General features: G+C 38.5%; 1 protein-coding gene across 9 annotated transcripts in view; it reads left to right on the top strand.

Annotated features, from left to right (window-relative positions):
• Positions 1–16,145, top strand: part of MBNL3 (muscleblind like splicing regulator 3) — a 111,274-nt gene that overhangs the window by 18,459 nt on the left and 76,670 nt on the right. The window contains exon 2 of one of the 9 annotated variants that reach the window (XM_053201698.1): positions 373–500. The exons of the other annotated variants lie outside the window; for them this stretch is intronic. The gene's annotated coding sequence lies outside the window, so the exon portion shown is untranslated. The remainder of the gene's footprint in view (positions 1–372; positions 501–16,145) is intronic. 9 annotated transcript variants of the gene reach the window in all.

Raw genomic sequence — 16,145 nt, 5'->3', positions numbered from 1 at the left:
TGAAGGCCCACACTCACCCACTCTGTTCTTGGCTTTGCCTCCCTTTTTGGTCCCAGTGTGTACTGGGCACTGTTCCGTGCCACCCTGCATGTGGACCACCAGGTAGCACAATGTCTTCTACAGAGCAGGTGCTCACCACTTCCATTAGTTTAGCAAGTATTTGTTGAGAACTTAGTATATATGAGGTATTGAGCCAGTGACAAGATGAATACGACACGTCCTTGAGGCGCTCACCGTAAAGCACACAGCTGATCCAGAGTTCCACTATGTGACAGGGAGATGGACAGACATATTGGGGAATGCTGAAACTCTGAGTAGCGTTCCGTGCTGGATCTAATTCGTCCACTCATCTGATATGCATATCCCTTCCAGGGCATTGTCCCCTCCACTTTGAACCCATCCAATAAGAAGGTCCAGTGAAGTTAAATCTCAGATGCCCACGTACTTGACTTCAACTTTATGCATACAATGCAAGTACACGTTTCACTGGTAAATAAAACGTAAGTAGAGCCTGTTGTTGATATTGATTGGTACCTCCATAAATCACATCTTAATAGAACTGTGAATAATCTTTTTTACATTTATTTATTTATTTATTTATTTATTTATTTAGTAACCTCTATGCCCAATGTGGGGCTTGAACTCATGATCCTGAGATCAAGAGTTGCATGCTCTATGGACTGAGTGCCATGCCAGGCACCCCAATCTTTACAGTTTTTTAAGAAGTACTTGGATTCATTATCTGCCCAAATCCCTAGTAATATGCCTATAAATCTTAGGTTATGTTTCTGCATTTTTGTGCCCACTGGAGGAAGTACAGAGTAGAGGTGGGCAGCACGTATTCTGGAGCATGCCTGAATTTGATCTCTGCTCTTCTCACTCACTGTGTGAACCTGGACCAAGTTACTTAATCTTTCTCTATCTCACTTTCCATATCTGGAAAATGGGGACAATAATGGACCTGCGTCACAGGATTGCTACAAGCAGTAAATGCATTGATGTATGTGAAAAAGGTAAGATTAGTGCCAGGCACACAGTAACTACTGTGCACATTTGCTCTTATAATTTCAATTCAACTGAAATTACGTGCTTTATTCTGTTTTTCACAAATCGTACATACTCATCTGTAAATTTTTTTAAGTTTATTTATTTTGAGAGAGAGCATGAGCAAAGGGAGGGGCAGAGAGAGAGGGAGACAGAGAATCCCAAGCTGGCTCTGCACTGTCAGCACAGAGCCAGACGTGGGGCTCTATCGCACGAACTGCAAGATCATGACCTGAGCCAAAGTCAAGAGCCGGATGTTTAACAATTGAGCCATCCAGGCACCCACATACTCATCTTTAAATGACATTCAAGACACTGGAGATTGATGTGAAGGTGTCTCTTACATGGAGTCTATAGTCCTTTGAGTCTTTTCACACCAAAAGCCAAGTAAGTTCACTTTCATCTATACCTGGAAGTGAGACACCAACTTTGACTTTACTTTCTGCTCCTTTTACATGGCCAGAATTTTACAGCATATTACATGACTGGCTCACACATTATCCCATGCTGAGGGATAAGTGCTTTTAGAATGCTTGATGTGTAGCTTAAAAGCTACAAGAAACAAAGCATACAACAGAGCTGCTGGCCAGCCTTGTGATTCACATGGGTATTTCTTTAGTCCACCAGTAACAGCTTTGGCAGCATGCTGTCTAGGGGCCAAAATTTAATGGTGACTTTCAGTCTTATGCTGATAACTGGTTTTGGCAATGCTCAGGAATTCTATGCAGCCAAGACAAATTGACAAATACAAAGTCCTTCAGAGCAACGATGAATTAACATTGGAATTATTGTTTTGGCCTCAGTGTGGGTGATTTTTAGCCTCTCATCTTTCTGTATTGTTTCACATTCATTATTTCCAGGGCAGTGATGATATAGTCACTTTCAGGGTTAAGCACAGGGGAAAACTTGCTGAAAATGACACGGAGGAGTGTGCGAGCCAGTGTGGCACAGAAAACAGGACACTGGTGGGACTGGATGCTATACAAAGTGCAGCTCAGACCAGGGTCCCAGGGTAGGTCCACTTTATGGACCAAGTTGGTACAATTTCCTCATCATTATATTTACATTACAGTTTATCTTTGTCATTAAGTGGCAACATATTAATACTGTGCCCAACAAGAAAGCTTCCTTAGTAGCAATAAGTAAGTGCATTAATTAACTTTCACATGTACGATTATTCTCCATTTTTATTCAGAAATTCCCTTACATAAAATACACAAGCAGTTAAGTTGGGTTTAGAAATTCACCAACAAACGGCCTTTATGACCTACTGTAATTATCTCCAGAAATCATCATGTGTTCAGTGACTAACTCTCCAGAGCTTTTACTAAGATAAATAAACAGAAGCAGCACTAACCAGTTCCCTTATATTTCCTAATCTTTGGCATGCCGTTTAGTCGTATTTTAGACCTAAGGAGGGCTCTGTCTCTCCCTAGGAATCCAGACTATGCTTTCTCCTTGTTGACCCGCTGGAAAATTTAAACCTCCCTCTTGCTGATCAACCTCAGGCCAACCAGGCTCTTGTACATGCCTTGACATTGTGCACATGTCAGGAGATCTGAACATGTGGTGTGCGTTAGCAAGCACCTAGCACAAAACGACCATGGGATGGGCCAATAGTATGCATCTGCTTCTTAAAATACTTACTGGAGAGGCACCTGGGTGGCTCAGTCGGTTAAGCACTGACTTCGGCTCAGGTCATGACTTCGTGGTTCGAGCCCCACGTGGGGCTCTGTGCTGACAGCTCAAAGCCTGGAGCCTGCTTCGGATCTGGTATCTTCCTCTCTTTCGCACCCCCCCCCCAAATAAAATAAACATTAAACAAAAATTTAATAAAATAAAATACTGACTTGAGTTCTGCCTTATTGGTTGGAACATAAACATTGACCAGAGCACCACTGCACAGTTCCTGGGCACCCTGATGAATCAGCAACAAAAATTTAACCACGTGCCCAATATATCCCTCAAAGCATGACTGGTGTTTCTAATCATGAGCCAGAATTACCCAAAAAAGGCATGATTTTGTTTGTACTATTCTATGTATTCTATTCTGTTCTATGTCTAAGGGGGCAACAACGTTTGAAAAAGCATTCCAGAAAGATTTCTGTCCTGACTGATTAAGAGAGACAAATATTAATGTGTAAGAGTTTCTGCTTTTTGAAATCTCATTTTTATTGATCCCCTTCCTTGCCTGATGGTTCCAATAAATGAGGTGTTAATATAATAAGACCTCAACATGAATTTTCGGACTTTTGTAGTATCTTGATGGGCCAGCCATACTAATAAAAATTATTTGTCATAGAAATTACGGTGTTGAGAAAATTATTTTGGGATCAGAGCCAACATTATAAACAACTAGCTACTTTCCGTGAAAGCACTTCCAAACTCAGAGTTCATGGGGGGTAAAGAATATAGAATATTAATCTTCTGTGTTCTCTTTTTTAATGAAAAATGTTTGAAGAATTATTTTCTCATTGTCTAAGGGAGCCTGGTGAAGAAGAGTTCTAAAATGAACTGGCATCACCATTAAATTTTTGCACATGCACCTTTTTTTTTCCATAAAAATGCATTTGTATCTGGAGGGAGAATTATTCTCCTATCAAAATCATACATGCTTCAAAATACTTCTGTGTTATTTAGAAAATAGCAATGTAGACTAAAAGAACGATAAAGATGAAGAACACTTTAAAATGTTTTTTGAGGTTCAATTCGCCAGTGGAAATTTTTTCAAATTTAACAGTGACACTTTCTTTATCCTGCAAGGATTTGCAAATGCCATGTGGATGTGCGTTAGAGGTAGTATTCTCCTGAAAAGAACATTATACAGATGGAAATGTTGCTTGTGTGTGCTTAGGGGAAAACTACATCAATTTCTTCAAAAGCATAGCTTTAAGACTTAAGTTCAGCTCTGTATCATTCAGTGTAGTGAGCAACAAATATTTTAATTTATTTAAAAGAGTTACCACTATCATGACAAAATAAATACATAGTAGCTTACAAAATGTGCCCGAAGTAGAATTTTCTATGTGCAAATATATATACTTAAAGTAATTTACTTGAGGGGGCCTATTTGATAGGCTCCATATTAGAATCTGATACTTATGCTAACATATATTTTTGAAAACCTACTATGCAGTCAGCACTAAAACTATTTTGGTTGTTTTTTTTTTTTTTTTTGCATTAGTCCTTTTCTATTTCCTTGTTAAGCCTGTTCTTTCATTTCAGCTTCCATCTACTTTTAGAAAAATGGCATTTCAGTTGCATCAGATGGTTTTTAAAGCATGTTCTTCTTACCTCTGTTTAGCATAACTAGTGCATTTGGATAGGAAACACAATAGGACATTTTGTGTGTGTGTGTGTGTGTGTGATTTCATCTTTAGCTTAGACAGTACTGTTCCACTTATCACTAATGGTTTTCCTGATTTTTCTATTGGTGTAAATAACCCAACAAAGGAATGTGGTATGGAATTAGTGTTTTCCTTGGGTTTTGAATCTCATTTGTAGTTTTCACTAGATGTGAACATGGAGAATCCCTCTGTTCTTTATGTTATCTGATCAACATTTGCAATTGTAAGGAGCAGGTTTTCTTTTCTTTTTATTTATTTTTAGGTTTTTATTTTATTTTTGAGAGAGAGAGCGCGAGAGGGGAAGGGGCAGAAAGATAGGGAGACACAGAATCTGAAGCAGACTCCAGGCTCTGCGCTGTCGACACAGAGCCCGTCGCGGGGCTCGAGCTCATAAGCTGTGAGATCATGACCTGAGCTGAATTCTGACGTTTTAACCGACTGAGCCACCCAGGCACCCCTAGGAGTAGGTTTTCTTGATTTTCGCCAACAGTGTATAAGATACATTTAATTTTGGATTTCTATTGGAGCATATCTTTCCATTTACTAGGACTTGCTGATAGATTTTCTCAAATACAATGAAATATTAATTAAGTGGAACTCAACTGTCTGAAACCCATAATCAATAAGAATTTTGCTGCATTTGGTCATTAGGAGAAATAAAATATGAATTTACCAGAGATTAAGTATAAGAAAAAATACCTGTATTATAGCCTAAGGTCGATTCATATTGAAGCCAAACCCCAACAGCTTCTATTAAACTTAATAAGAATTGATGTCCAGGGATGCTTAAGGCATTATAACAACTCTAGTAATGAGATAAAGATTTAATTAGGTTTATTTTATGTTGTTTATTAAGACAAAAAAGGACTTGTACTGAAAAGATTTGTACCAAAAGTGGCTCCTAGTAACCACGATTTAAAAAACATTTTTTTCTCCCAGTGTTTTCATTAATTGAATCTAATTTATGATCTCCTGATTTCAGGCAACAATGTGTTTTATCTTTTCATAAAACTGATGAAGAAAAGCTATTTCTTCTCATGCATCCACTTTGTATGTTCCTAATTTCATGCCTCATTTCTTTTCCCTTATCACTTAAAAAAATTCAGCCAACCACTTTTATCTTATTTTATATAAAGATTTTATTTTATTTTTAAAATTTATTTAAGTTCAAATTAGTTAACATGCAATGTAGTATTGGTTTCAGGAGTAGAAACGAGTGATTCCTCACTTACACGTAACACACAGTGTTGTGCTCATCCGAACAATTGCCCTCCTTTAATGCCCATCACCCATTTAGACCAGACCCCCCCCCCACCTCCAGCAACCCTGTTTGTTCTCTGTATTTAAAATTCTCTTACAGTTTGCCTCCCTCTCTGTTTTTATCTTATTTTTCCTTCCCTTCCCCTATGTTCATCTGTTGTGTTTCTTAAATTCCACATATGAGTGAAATCATATATTTGTCTTTCTCTGACTGACTTACTTCACTTAGCATAATACACTCTAGTTCATCCATGTTGCAAATGGCAAGATTTCATTATTTTTAATTGCCAAGTAATATTCCAGTGTGTGTGTGTGTGTGTGTGTGTGTGTGTGTGTGTGTGTACCACATCTTCTTTATTCATTCATTAGTTGATGGACATTTGGGCTCTTTCCATAATCTGGAAATTGTTGATAGTACTGCTATAAACTTGGGGTGCATGTGCCCTTTCAAATCAGCATTTTTGTATCTTTTGGATAAATACCTAGTAGTGCAATTGGTGGGTCATAGGGTAGTTCTATTTTTAATTTTTTGAGGAACCTCCATCCTGTTTTCCAGAGCAGCTGTACCAGTTTGCATTTCCACCAACAGTGCAAGAGGGTTCCCCTTTCTCTGCATCCTCACCAACATCTGTTGTTTCCCGAGTTGTTTATTTTAGTCCTTCTGACAGGTGGTATCTCTTTGTGATTTTGATTTGTATTTCTCTGATGATGAGTGATGTTGAGCATCTTTTCATGTATCTATTAGCCATCTGGAGGTCTTCTTTGGAAAAGTGTCTATTCATGTCTTCTGCCCATTTCTTCACCTAAAGATTTTATTTTTAAGTAATCTGTATACCCAACTTGGGGCTCAAACCCATGACCCTGAGATCAAGAGTCGCATGCTCTACCAACAGAGCCAGCCAGGTGCCCCCAACTGCTTTTAAGTACGGTGATGGCTGAGCCTTTGTTGAATTTACTATCTATACAGATTATCTTTGTTGGATTATGAATGAGAAGTCTACTCATTTTCTAAACATTATCTATGGATAAGAATTCATATGCAATTGATACAGCTGTAATAATCTGTATATAGTGGAAATACCACCAAGGTGAGTAAAGCAGTCATCGTAAAGTCATGGTTTTGGTTTTTTGGTGACATTTTATGGGATACGTATTTCTTCTTTTATGTCTATTTATCTATTTAGATAGATAAATATGTTTTGTTTTTGTTTTTTAATATAATTTACTCTCAAATTGGCTAATACAGCATGTACAGCGTGTACAGTGTGCTCTTGGATACGTATTTCTTAAATTACGCTTACAGAGGTAGCCTTAGGAAGGGCAGTCACTATGCTTGTAATTCTACAAGCTGCCACCAGGTGGTGCCCGATTGTAAATTGTCACCAGCTGAGCTTCCCATCTGTGGCTAACAGGTTTATAGCATTCAACTGAATCAGGCTTTTTTCAATGAAAATTATTATTAAAATGGTCAATATAAATATTCACTTATCAATTATTGGTAGATTGATACACAATTTAAAACAGTATTTAAAGAGATGAAAGTGCATAATTAATACCTTTCTCTCACCATCTTCGTTGTTGATAACCTCATGTGTTTTCTCTGGTTTTTCCTTAAGGAAAACTTTTCCTTTTAATCAAAATACTTTGTGTACTAAAAATCTCTGGGCCATATGCCTAAATACATCTTCCTGTAGGTTTTCTGCTTATAGATTTCCCTTCTACTGCTCTAGTTAATTGCTTTGCTGCTAGTTCTAATTGCCCTAGATGACTGAAGTCTTACTTCTTTAGATTTCAGGTGAACTATTAGTTCTTGGCACTTTTTATTTTTTTAACATTTTATTTATTTTTGAGACAGGGAGAGACAGAGCATGAACATGGGAGGGGCAGAGAGTGGGTGAGACACAGAATCTGAAGCAGGCTCCAGGCTCCTAGCTGTTAGCACAGAGCCAACACGGGGCTCGAACTCACAAACTGTGAGATCATGACCTGAGCGGAAGTCGGACGCTTAACTGACTGAGCCACCCAGGCGCCCCAAAGTTCTTGGCACTTTTTATATAGGAAAGAATTATGTCATGTGTTCAGTCCAGTGTCTCACTAGGTTTAGCTCCTTTTTAGCTAGCTGTCTTAAGATTCTGTCCCTTCCCTCAATGACACAGACACTCACGTATGTATACACAAACGTATACATGCACAGACACACCCCAGGTGCACACACATGCACACACATACCCCACACACACTGGTTTCCAGCAGTGTAATATACATGCTAGATATGTAGCTGTATCTTCCTTTGGTCTCTGAAAAATCCTGTGGTGGTCTCTCTTCCACCAGCCAGCTTTTATAACTCATTCGAACTCCTGCTTTCTTTTGGACTTTGATGCTTGGATTGTTTTAAAAGCTAATTTGCATCAAATAGTAAAGATTATCTATTAACTTCCCTAGCAGGTTGCGGGCAGTTTAATAGTCTGCTTTGTAAAAACAGTCCATTACTCTGTTTCTTCTGAACATTTGAAAGCATTTATTTCAACTTCCCATTCAGATAAAAAGGATGGTTTTGAGTAGAGACATAGTGGCTTCGGTTCTTACGATCGTGTATATTCTCATGCCATGAAAATTAAGAGTTTAAATGTGAGGAAGGAGTACAGAAAGAGGGAGAAAAAAGGAATCAGACACTAACGGAGGGAGGGAGATATTGAGAGACTGAGATTAAAACTTCTCCAAGGTATAGAACTAAGTATTCAACTCTGGTTATTAGAACTGAGCTCTTGTGCTGGCAGTGTCATTGACTCTCTTTGTAACTGTGGCCAAGTCATTTATTCTTTATAGTCCTATTGTCTTGCCTGAAAAATGAGGGAATTGGCCTGTAGGTCATCACTGCTCACATTGTGAGTCTGTGACTCAGGCTCATATTAAAGCAGAAATGTGGGGAATGCGTCTTTGCTTCGGGTCTTGCTTGGGTTCATGATTGAACAACTCAACTAGCAATAAAAAGGACACATCTTTATACATAATGAAAATGTCTTTGTCTTTGTTTCGTGCATTTCCTGGACCTGCTGCTATCAATGTGGTACTCCGCATTTGGGAGACATTGGTAGACATAACACTTTCGAAGGCACATTAAAGGAAAACTGGAACTCTGCGGCGGGTTATTTCTTTCTTTCACTTGCAGAGACCCAGTCACTGTGATTGACAAGAAGCATTACCTTCAGATAAGAGTAAGTATTCTAAGAGGGCACAGCTTGTCATTCTAGATTTCTAGGAGTTTGTGGTTATAAAGGAGATTCAGAACTGGATTGTATGCTACCTCTAGTGATCTGGGGGTGCAAGATTATGTTTCCCACTAGAGTATAAGCTCCTCAAGAGAAGAGAATCTGTCTTGTAGGCGTTTCTTGTCATCCAAAGACCAAATGTAGTGCTATGCACGTAGCACACAAGTTGGCAATGCACTTCCTCCCTGATACTGTAATAAAGTTACCAGCTCATGGCATCTTCGCCTGATATGGTGATTTTCCTACTTCTGGCCCAGTTTCCCATGCCATGTGATAGAAACCCAGCAAAGAGGAGTGTACCACCTAGTGAAGGAGTCCGGCATACTCTTAGACAGCTCAAGCTGTGAGCCAGCCCTTTGCTGTGTTTAGCTAAAATGTGCCTCTCTCTGACTCTCTAGTTTCTGCCTACAGATCCTTCCAGAGAAAGAGAAAACAGGTCGACCTCTTGCCTTTACTTTTTCTTGTTCGTTTCCAGAGTTCCTTATTTTAAAAAGTATTTATGTAAGGCACTTGATGGCTTCCTTCGTAACAAAACATTTACAAATTTTTTATAATTATTTTTAAGTAACGGGATGAAGTTTGTTAGATTCTTATTTCCATATTGAACAAGATGAGGTGATTTATTTCAGAAGCACTTAATTACTGCTTACTTGTTTTGTGCCAAGCACCATAGTAAGTGCTTTATAAATATTAACACATTTCAAGCTAGAAAACAACCTTATTAGATAGATGCTCTTATTGGCACCATTTTCTGGATGAGGAAACAGAAGTACACATGGATTAGGTAATGTGCCCCAGGTCTTCCAACTAGTAGCTCCAAAATCCTGTACTCAACCACAGTGCTATAGTGGGGTATTGTTGATGGGTTTATAAAAAAGGCAGGGACATTTAATTGTTTCCCTTTTTCTGTTCCCATAAGTAAATACCCTGTTGTTTAAAGTTTCCCATTTTTCATGGCACTTTACTTATTATGAAGTTAAATTTCCTTTTTCAAGATCTGGGGAAAGTGCAGCTGAAAGACCTGAATGGAAGTCATTTATTCTGTTTGTTTTTGCTACCTTGAAGCACTGTACCTTTATTTGGATTATATAAAACTTTTTCCCGTTTAATTAATTGATGTTGCTAATATGTGGGCAAGTTTTACTCTAGCCTCTAAGGATGCTGTTACATCAGCTCTGTTTTCTGTCCCTAGGGCATCCCTTTACTGTTTTCCATCTAGGTCCTTTGCACTCGCCCACACTGGATTTATTTAAATGTTTACTTTGGCGAAAGTCAAGACTGAAACGTCAAATAAATACCGTAATTTGCTCATTTGTATTTTTTCATTGTCTTCAAACTCCCGACAATCCATCTACCACATCTAATACCAGTACGATGCCAGTGTAGGTCCTGCCCCGAAGCGGTTCACAAAAATAGCCACACGGCTATGATACAATGGGCTCAGGGTGGAGAGTTCTGTTTGACCAGTGCTTTGAGAGCGTGATAATCCCCGTTGCTTGGTGGAGGTGAGAAGCTGGCCTTGGGAGAATGAGTGGGAATTCTCCCTTCCTAAGGAGGCACATTCCATAATTCTATAAAACCCTAAAATATGTATATTTAAAAAACAAATTTAAGTGTGTAGCATAGAAATATTTGCCAGACCATTAAAGTCCATGAGAATAGGGACCATGCCCAATACCTTGTACACAGTACTTAATACATATTTGTAGAGCAAACAGAGAAAAACTGTTTTTTAAATATACAGACTCTTACCTCTACACGGCTGACAAGTCAAGATTTTTAATGAGTAACTACTATACTATGCATACTGCCACCTTTGTTATTTATATAATATTCAACTCAGCTAGTATTTATTACGAACCTAGTCAGGTCAGGTACTGTGCTGGGGGGTGGGTAATAGTAAATATACCTACAGTTCTAGCAATGTTTGATTCAAATTAGTGTTGTTCTTGAATGAAATAATTGAATTTCGGGGGGTTTAATAGAATAGTGTGGTTGGAAGCCATATTGTAGTGTGTGCAAGAGTGAGAGTGAGGAAGAGGAGACATCAGGGGGAGAATATTCCAGCAATGAAGGCTTAGGAAGCCCTCCTTGAGAAAGAGGCAGAACTGGAATGTAGAAAAGTCACGTGGATCTTTTAGGGGAGAGAGAATTGCAGCCTAAGAGATAATGGGAAGATACCCAAGGGTGATGGTCAAGGAATGGCTGATTTCCTAATGATATTATGGTTTGGCTTATTCATCAGAAACCCTTGTGGGTATAAAGATAAGTTTTTCAAAAACAAAGGGTATATAACATCTGGTTTCCTAAAATTATGTCTATTCACTCAGATTATCTCTTAGAATTTTTTTTGAAATTTTGAAAGTAAAATGTAACATGAGGGGCCGTTGACCTCTAGTTATGTGGCCCCAAGTTAGTCCTGAATAAATGTTTATTCAGGGAATGTATTTATGAAAGAGAAATTACAGAGAACTATTATCACCATGCATTCTGTAACTGGATATGAGCCATTTACCGTGAGGGGGTTAGAGTCTTTCATTTACTTGCCTGAACGTAATACACTAGCCTGATCTTTCAGGATTACTTGCAATTCTAGAATTGTCAAGATCTATATTGTTCCATAAGAGAGTTTTATTTGACTTTGGCAAACTTGATAAACCAAGTTGTGTTGTTTCAGTGATTACTGATGTGGAAGCTCCTTTGTTGCTTGAGGCTTGAATGTGTTTGGTGGAACAGGATTTGGTATTACATGTGATTGATAATGCCATCCATATTTGGACCCTGAGAATTTAAGCTCCGTTTTATGTTAGTGTGACGTGAAAAGTTTCTATTATTCTGAGAAACTTTATGACACTATTATTTTAAATAGAATCAAGGCATTTTGGTCTCCACCGATATATTAAATTTTATGACAGATTTAATCATAATCAGTCCATCAGTACTCGATGATACAGATGTTATAATGTTAACTTTAATTTCAGCCTCATCTCTATAAGGCATACTTAAATGATTTCAAATTGACGAGCACAACATGGTAACTACAGTATAGAATTTCATCAGCTTTGATGGACATTCTGTTCACCTTAGTATAAATGTAAGTGCTCTCTTTAACTCAATATTCAGGCCATTGCTCCTTCTCTTCCTTTTTCCTTGGTCATTTAAACGGAGTCGATTCTTTTTTAATGATTTTTTAAATTTTTTTAATGTTTATTTTTAAGAGAGAGAGAGAGAGAGAGAGAGAGAGAGAGAGCAGGGGAGGGGTAGAGAGAGACGGAGATACAGAATCAGAAGCAGGCTCCAGCACAGAGACCAACACAGGGCTTGAACTCACAAACCGCGAGATCATGACCTGAACTGAAGTCAGACGCTAAACTGACTGAGCCACCCAGGTGCCCCACTTTTTAAATGATTCTTAATCTGTATGTTGGTGCTTACCTCAGTGTACAGGCTTCCTTGCTGGTTTGACTTCAGCATTTTCCTGGAGTTTTACTTTTAAATCCCTGCTTTCTTTTCAGGTTCTTACTCAGCTCTGATCCTGAAGCCCTCGTGTAAAGAAATCTGTTTTATTTTTCCTTCTCTTTATTATTGGCATGCTCAGATTTTGATACAGCAAGCTTACATATTAGCATTTGTTGTAGTATTATAGCTTCGCAGTTTTTCACAATTTCTAAAACTTGCTTCCAAATTTTCACTTTGATTTGGATCACTTTTTTGTACAGAATTTTTATTATTGGGGGGAGGGATTTAGTATGCCCAAAGGCTTTTATGCCTCCCTTCTGCCAGCTGGATGCCAGATTTCTGGACCACATGTTTTCTTGAATGGGTGATTTTAAACCCTGCGTATCAAGCACTTTCTACCTTATTTGCCAGACATGCATGAGAAGATATATTATGACATTTGAGGATTTTAAATATTGAAAAAACTCAATAGCACTATTTGGTGACAAGTGTAGACTTGAGATTCGTGACAGATTTTGTTTTGAAATTAGACTGTAATGTTGCTCCTTAATATTACCTACTTCACAGTAGGTAATTGGAATGGTTGAATGAGATAATGAATATAAGACACTTAACATAGTGTCTGGCACAGAATAAGAGCTCCATAAATGTCAACGATTATTAATATCAAGGAATATCAATTGTTTTAATAACCAAGATACTGCTTTAGAATACATCATAAAATGGGCTCAGCAAAGCAAATTTATACTCCTCATTGTGTTTTTAGTGGTTTGGGGGTGAACCCTACACTCACGCTTGGAATTTTTACTCAATAAAATTCCCCAGTATCCCAATTGATTGGAAATTGATGCAGAGAGTATCTTTATGGAATGTTTCATACATATGTTCATCCTGGCCAGAGGACAGCGGGAGAAATGGGCCCTCATGGGTAGAAACGTAGAAAGCGAAGCCCAAACCAAACATTTGGTTAAAGGAGAGGTATGTGAGCTGGTATGTTTTGGCTGGCAGCAGATTGTGGCCAGGAGCATCAGATGGTTAGAAGCAGGTAAACTGAGTCTGATTCTAAAATACTTTCAAAATTAGAGAGGATCAGGTAGACCTGATGGTAGAAACACACAGTCCAAAGTTTGGGCAGCCTCCAATAGAGAGGCAGCTGGGTCAAAATCAGGTGTGCAAAGAAGGTGGTATTCTCTGAAAGAGAAAGAAGATGTCAAAGAAGTTGCATTGCAATTAACGGAAGACACAGACCCCCAGGGGTCAATAAATCTCAGATTATAAAATCTCAGAGGCAAGGGACTGCTTTTCCGCAAAGACTCAAAGCTACAGAGAGGACCCTTCTGGTTTTCAGTAGTATGAAATGCCTCCACAGCCACATTAAAGTGCAGTATGGGTATGAGTTCTTTCCAGTGAAAGAAACTAAATGAGACAGGATGGTTGAGTTCAACTTCTGATCTCAGGTTGCCAAGATAGAAGATATGATGAAATTGGATCACAAGCTCTTCATGTGTGCACTAACAATTTCAGGCATTTTAGCCAAGTAGATGAACCTTTCTGGGCCTCCATTCAAGGTCGAAGTAATCAATAGGTTACTTTGTTCCTCACTGGCTTTGAGCCAATGTTGCGAGCTCATTTAGAGTTATTTGGAGTATTTTCATATTTGATGTGAACTTGATTTTCTGCACCCTCCTTTTAAAAACCTGAAAATCTGGATTTAAATCACACACCTTACAGAAGGAGGCACAGAAGTTATTTCCCCCATTTTTTGAGGCAAACCGAAATTGGAATTGATAGATTTCACAGAATTATTCTTTTTGAAGATGAATATTCCATTTCACGGTTAAGGTGTTGCTTTCCATTTTCATGGTATAATTAAACCAATTTTCTCTCTAAATCCCCTCTACTTGTTGAGGTTGACCTTGAGAGACAGTTACATGTCTTCTTTGGTGTTAACAAAGGCATTGACTGGCCAAAATGCAATTAAAAGATGTTAAAAAGCTATCCTGGCTTACATTTCCTCTAAACTTTTCCATAAAGAAAGCCCCCTTATTTCTAATCCAGCAGAAATCTCTCTGAAATATCAAGAGAAAACAAGAATTCTTATTTTATTTTTTAAAAAAATTTTTTAAAGATTTTATTTTTAAGTAAACTCTGCACCAGTCGTGGGGCTCGAACTCACCATCTGGCTATCAAGAGTCACACGCTCCACTGACTGAGCCAGCCAGGCACCCCTGGGCTTCTTATTTCAGAGGCATTCAAGGAAGGATACTCTTAGGCCTGTGTGGAGATTGGGAGAAGCTGAATGTAAGATTCTGTCCTGGCTGTGTTCCCAACTCTTCACTACTAACTGTTTTTCGAGAGCAGCCCGCTTCCCAATCAACTCTAGCCAATTGGTTTATAGAGATATATTTCAGTCAGGTGTTATCATATGAATGACAAATAATGCCTCTAGCAGAAGTAATTTCAGACACAAAGGGTACAACTCGTGTGTACGTGTGCCTGGAAAATCTACTTTCCCAGAAAACTCTCTTCAAGTCTACCAGAGGTTTTGACATTGATGTGTTCAACTACTGAATCCTTGAAATCAGGATACATTTGTTCCTCTCCCAACATTTTCAGCCACAAAGCTTTGTCCTCTATTCTTTTACTAGTTTTATAAGCACTTCTAATAGGGAGCAGAGATTTTGTATTGAGATTGAGGACCTTAATTTATTGGCTATAATACCAGTGATGAATTCAGGTAAGGAAGCCCTCACTAGATGCCTACTAGATACAGTGATGAATTCCTTTACACCATTAAATTGCTTAGATGCTACTTCCATTTATTTCTCTGATAAATGGTCATCCTTATGTGACTCACAAGTTTCCCTAGACAGTTACTTGACTGTTTATAAGTATTAAAGGATAAATAAACATTTAGTGATAGCTTTTGATTGTTGTTTTGCACTGTGTGTGTGTGTGTGTGTGTGTGTGTGTGTGTGTGTGTGTCTTGGTAAAATGGAATTTTCAACCAAATCTTATCACTGATTAATTGGCCTAGAAAATTCAATTGAATTCAATTCACTATGTACTTCGGGAGGAGCACAAACACTTTCAAACCCCTGGGCTGCTAGTTAAAGTCCTGTAGCAGGAATTTATAGGATGCCAGTTTAGCCAAAAAGTTACTATGTAAATTTAACTCCTGGCACCAGCTAGTTCTGTAACAAAATGTAACTGGGAAAAAAAATCCTCCTTGAAATCTCCACCACATTCATTAAAGGAATTTCCATTATAGAGATTAAGATTGAAAAGTATTTGAGTCAGGTCAGAAAATAGGAGTACAGTTACATGTCCTTAACAACCAGGGTCAACGACAAATGGGTAGTTAGCAAAATGCAAACAGGAAGCTGCACTTTTCAATTTGTTTCTCTACCTACTTTTCATGCAGGTCTGACTTAATTGGCCTGGCCTAACACCGCCTGTGAAGTGGGGAGGATCACTATGAGCTTTAGTTCTTCCGGAGTATGTCGGAGGCATACTTTGCTCTGTGTGGTGGGCTCCTTAAATAAAACAATTTTCCAAGGGCACATCATTGTCACTACTACATCTATGGCCACTAAATGTCTACTCTGCTTAAAATCTTTGAGGGAGGCTTCCTATCTCCGTAACAAACATATACTCCTCAAGTGGCTCTCTGCGTCCTTTGGAAACTACCCACACGTTATTTCCCTTCCGCAGTGTGAACTAGCCATTCTAGCCAGCCCCTGTCTGCCCGCCATCTTACAGTGCA

Source organism: Acinonyx jubatus, chromosome X (assembly GCF_027475565.1).
Source record: "Acinonyx jubatus isolate Ajub_Pintada_27869175 chromosome X, VMU_Ajub_asm_v1.0, whole genome shotgun sequence".
NCBI classification, from domain to species: domain Eukaryota; kingdom Metazoa; phylum Chordata; class Mammalia; order Carnivora; family Felidae; genus Acinonyx; species Acinonyx jubatus.
The sequence above is the reverse complement of the archived record's forward strand: the minus strand, read 5'-3'. Positions and strand labels throughout refer to the sequence as shown.